Below are 5,211 nucleotides of genomic sequence, written 5' to 3'. Positions count from 1 at the left end.
TTGCTAGGGACTTGCCCGGCACTTGCTCTCTACCTCTATTTGTTATCTTACTTCTATCATTGACAGTCCCTCTAGGTTGTGGGCTGCTTGCCTGTGTTCCTGAGAAGCATCTACGGTACCAGTCTATAGAGTGTGTTTTCTTTAGTGAATTACCGGTATGTTTACCGGTAATAAACTTGCACTGTTTTATGTATATGTTTGATTACATACACTCTTGTGACAGTTTTCCTGCATGTCATAAGCATTTGAATATAAATTAAAATGTTAAAATCAAATCTGATATTGTTTTACCTTTTATTTGGTGTGTGGAAGGTGTGCGGAAGAGGGGGTAGTCTTATACGGCGAGTATATAACAAACTCTGTATTTTGAGTGGAAATGTTAGGGGGTCGTCTTATACGCCCAGCCGTCTTATACGCCTGCAAATACGGTACATTGGTGACTGAGATTTTATGAGTCACCTGCTCTCAAGAGTATGCATTTTGATAAAAGAGACAATGACAAGTAAACTGTAAATAATGTGGTAATTTTAGATAGTTATAAGTATTTAAAGAAGACTAAAAACTGCTAATGCTAGAGAGGGGTAGGTGTTGCTGGGGGAAAGGGCGTTAGTCAGGATGGTCAGGAAAGATCTCTGAAAAAGTTATATGTTTAAGCTGAACTCTCAGCTATGCCAGCTAAGGCTTGAGTGAGGTGAAGCCATTCTCTCACAACCCTGGGAACTGCATTCCAGCAAGAGACCCAAGCAGGGGTATCCATCCCCAGGTAGTTTCTGGTGCTGGAGAAAGTGGAAGAGGGTCACTGTGGCTGAAGTGCATCGGGTGTGGAGGTGGTGAGAGATGACATTGGAGAACTAGCTTGTAGGTCATGGAAGTGGGAAATCACTGGAGAGTTTTAATCAGGGAAATGATGCAACCTGATTTTCAATTTAGAGCTTTTGAGCTCGGCGTGTCAGCGTTTTGAAAAACCCTAACTTAACTCTGGTGCCGTGTCACATATAGAAATTTTTTGATCTTTGCAACCATAGTAAAACCAAGATTTATATTTTTGATATTTATTTTATATATTTAAATGCCATTTAACAAAGAAAAATAAACCAAAAGAATGAGTTCACATGTCACCTCTGACATGCATGTCATAGGTTCGCCATCACTGGTTTAGAGAGATCTGATTCGGAGATGAACAGGCCGGAGTGGAGTGGTTTGGAGGCTATGGCAGTATTCTGCATGGCTGATGGTGATAATTGGGATGGTAACCAGCAGATACTACCACAACTAAAATTTTAAAACTAAAATTAAAAATTTATAGCAATTTTAGGTTTGGGGGAAAGTTATTATCTAAATACTTGGGAGGTTCTATTTGGTTAATGGCTGATACTAGCAGGTGGGTTTTGGCAGGTGACCACTGTTCAGGGGATTATGGGTATCCCCACCACCATCAGTCCCAATTTTTACAGTTTTTTAATTGGAAAAAAATCATGTAGTTATAAATGAGTTCATTTAAAAAAAAAGAGTCGGTTGTTTAGAGGAATAAGGAATGGAGTCAGGAGAGGGTAGAGGAGAAACTGTCCTGTTGCTTAAAAAATTAAAATTAAAATGAGAGTTCCCATGTGCAAGAAAACATCACTTTCTAAACAATGTAAAGACATAAAAGGCATTGTGTTGGCTAAAATGTGTAAAAACAATAGCTGCTAATTTCCCACCCCCTGGGATGAGGGGGCATAAATGTGCTTTAGCTTTAGATAACAGAGCTGTATCCACCGGCCAAACGGGTCCACAGAGCTTTCCCTGTCTTGCTGCCACCTGAGGACTGGCAGGCCAGCTGCCAGTAGAGGTGTTAGCAAAACCTACCCAGTTCAGGCTTAATCTCTTCACCTACCTTTTCTTTTTCCGTAATGTGTTCATTATTTGCTGGGCATTACTCTATTCTTTGTCTGCAATTTTTTTGTTTCTAATGCAGCTTGCTTTGTATGGGTGAGATATGGAACGGCACCAAAATCCGGCACCCTGGAAAGCCAGAGATTTCCACCCTGTGACAAAAGAATGCCGTCTTGACTTCAGAGATTGCCTAATCCCAGCTGTTCTGATAATGTAATTAAGGCTGCCTAATGTCTTTAATTTTGCAACCAGTTTGTGTGAAAAGGAGAATTTGGCACTCTGAAAGCTTAAACACTAAATAGCATTCTCAAGACGCCTAATTAGAATTCTCTGACATTAAGCTAATTGGTGAAACTGTGTTTCAGCAGCTTAACTTCTTTATTAATTTTTTTAGGATTTTCATTGAAAATCAATTGATGAGCTGTCAGCATTTTTTCCTTAAATATGATGTGCTCTTTAGTACTCCTGTCTTAAGCAAACTGAAAGGCCTCATACTAGCAACGAAAGATATTGAATATTATCACCAGCATTCCATCCCTTTTAATTATTTCACTCTTGACCTAAATAATGTGGCTTATTGTGTGATTTGGCCCTGTAGTGTCTCACTACACTGTGAACTGGAGAACATTTCTCTTAAATTGAAAATTCAGGGGTGGAGACATTTATTACTTAGGCAGTAGTTCTGATGAGTGTGCTCTTACTTTTTACCTGTTTAGTACCAGGAGCATTTCCTGTGTTTGAATCTGGGGTTGCAACACATTGAGCTGGGATTTAAAAAATCCTTGTCATAATTTGAGACACAAAAGTCTAAGTGTAAGAGACTAATTAAAATAGAGCTGAGCTGTTGTGGTGGAAGTTAAGGCCATTTGCTTCTGTTCAGAATGCTTATTCAAGTTCCTTTTGCCAGTTTCCACAGGAAGTTGCTGAAATGGGTTTCTTCCTCCCTTCACCCCTCTGCACCTGCTTCCATTCTCATAGTCTTTCTTTCCAGGAGTGAAACTGCTGGATCTGAGTGGAAGAAAGGATTAAGCTCTTTAGAGGAGGAAATTTTCTTTTTAGAACTGTTCTGACAGGGTAAATTCAAGTCCAGAATCTTGGCTTTCCTATCTGCAAAGTCAGTTCTAATAGAAAAGTGGAAGCTGTGTCTAACTTAAGGGAGGAAAGCATAATATCACATTCTACTTAGGAAATTCTTTCTTCAGTAATGACTAAAGAAGATTCATTGGCTTTGAATTTTTCATTATGAGTCAAAAAAAACTGCCAATGGGTTATAAACATTCAAGAACATAGTATAGAATTTAGAAAATCTTTAGCTTACAATATTTCACTGAATTTTAGAATCCTTCTTTATGTAAACAATTAGTGTATATTTTCCTTTTTAAAAATATTAACATTCTTATAAATATCTTCTGGTATCCATATGCAAGAAATTACAAAAATAAGATTGCTTGGTCATTGGAGTCAAGTTAAATCTTCAACATAAGTGGAGAATGTCAAACTAGTTTTCCAAATATTTGTTCATTGCATTGTACATGAGTTGCTGATAATCTTCATCCTATGACTTAGTATCAAACTTTTAAATTTTTGTCTAGATTATCTAATGGGTGTAAAGTGGCATCTCCTTGTGATCTTGTTTTTTGTTTTTGTTTTTTTTTTTACAGTGTAAAATTTTATATTTAGAATTAGGCAGCTGGACTCAGTTTAGATGATTCCAATTTTTTGGCAACATCCAAAGCATCATAGTCAGGAGCCAGTCGAACATATGCCTTCTTCTCGCCATCAGGCCTGATCAAGGTGTTGACCTTGGCCACATCGATGTCATAGAGCTTCTTCACAGCCTGTTTGATCTGGTGCTTGTTGGCCTTGACGTCCACAGTGACCACCAGTGTATTATTGTCTTCTATCTTTTTCATGGCTGACCCGGTAGTCAAGGGGAATTTGATGATGGCATAGTGGTCAAGCTTGTTTCTCCTGGGTGCGCCTTTCTGAGGATATGTAGGCTGCCTCCGGAGCCTTAGTGTCTTTAGCTGTCGGAAGGTGGGTGATGTGCAGATCTTTTTTTGTGTGTGGCTGTGGACACCTTTCAACAACTCTTTCTTTGCCTTCAAAGCCTTTGCTTTGGCTTCGGCTTTGGGAGGGGCAGGGGCTTCCTTCTTAGCTTTCGGCGCCATCTTCGTAAAAAGGGTTCTCCTTGTGATCTTAATGTGCATTTTCTTCATTACTAATGAGGTTGAGCTTCTTTTACATATGGTTATTGAGGATTCTTGCTTTTCTTCTTTGAAATACCATTTGAGTTGTTGCATTTTCCTTATTGATTTCAAGATTTTTTTATATACTTGGGTTTCTACTTTGGGTTATATGATTTGCTAATTCTTTTTCTCAGTCTGGATTCTTTTTCTTTAAAACAACAAAACTTTGTGGGATCTTTGATGTCTAAAAGTTTATAATTTTAATTGTGGTCAGTTTTGTCAAGCCTATATATTTTTAAATACTGGTTTTTTTTTTATTTTTAAACCTGTGCCTTTGGTATTTGTTCTTTAGTAATCTAGAATGGATTTTTGTGTATGGAATGAAGTAAGCCATCCAATTTCATTTGTTTTTCAAATGAATAGCAAGTTCAAGTACCATTTATCATATAGCCTTTATTTCTTCAATGATCTGAAGTGCCTTAAAATATGTGTGGGTTTCTTTCTGGACTCTTGGTTGTACCCATTGGTCAGTTTGTCTATGTAGTCATCAGGCCCTTCACCTTTTTCAGGAGTGTCTTGGCTATTTTAGGGTCTTGGCTTTCCGTATAAAGTTTAGAATTAGTTTTCATTAAAAATCTTTAAACATGTACAAAATTTAAAATATATGTAAAAATAGAATTAGCTATTAAAATAATATTAAATATTTGAAATTTAATATTAAATATTAAAAATAGAATTAGCAAATACAATTTGCTCACATATACCCATCATGCAACTTCAGTTATCAATAGAAGTCAATCTTGTTTTATCTGTGTCCTCCTTAACTCTCTCCCACTCCCCCTATTCCACAAATTGGGTTGTTTAAACAAATCTGATTATCAAATCAGTTCTTTTTTTTAATTTATCTAATTTTTTAAATTATAGTTTACTAGTAGCTGAAATTCGTGCACATTAAAAGGGAATTAATTGCCCTAACCATTTTGGATCAGTGGATAGAGCATCGGCCTTTGGACTCAAGGGTCCCAGGTTCGATTCCGGTCAAGGGCATGTACCTTGGTTGCGGGCACATCCCCAGTGGGCAGTGTGCAGGAGGCAGCTGATTGATGTTTCTCTGTATCGATGTTTCTAACTTTCTATCCCTCTCCCT

At 37.5% G+C, this 5,211-nt stretch overlaps 1 protein-coding gene and 1 pseudogene across 2 annotated transcripts in view; one reads left to right on the top strand and one right to left on the bottom strand.

Moving 5' to 3' along the window:
- Nucleotides 1-5,211, top strand: part of POLR3B (polymerase (RNA) III (DNA directed) polypeptide B) — a 103,890-nt gene that overhangs the window by 37,194 nt on the left and 61,485 nt on the right. The window lies entirely within an intron of this gene.
- On the bottom strand, nucleotides 3,522-4,060 carry LOC107184036 (annotated as a pseudogene). The gene has a single exon (XR_001514850.1). The product of XR_001514850.1 is annotated as a 60S ribosomal protein L23a pseudogene (transcript).

This window comes from Myotis davidii, unplaced genomic scaffold, assembly GCF_000327345.1.
Source record: "Myotis davidii unplaced genomic scaffold, ASM32734v1 scaffold120, whole genome shotgun sequence".
In the NCBI taxonomy this organism is placed as follows: Eukaryota; Metazoa; Chordata; class Mammalia; order Chiroptera; family Vespertilionidae; genus Myotis; species Myotis davidii.
The sequence above is the reverse complement of the archived record's forward strand: the minus strand, read 5'-3'. Positions and strand labels throughout refer to the sequence as shown.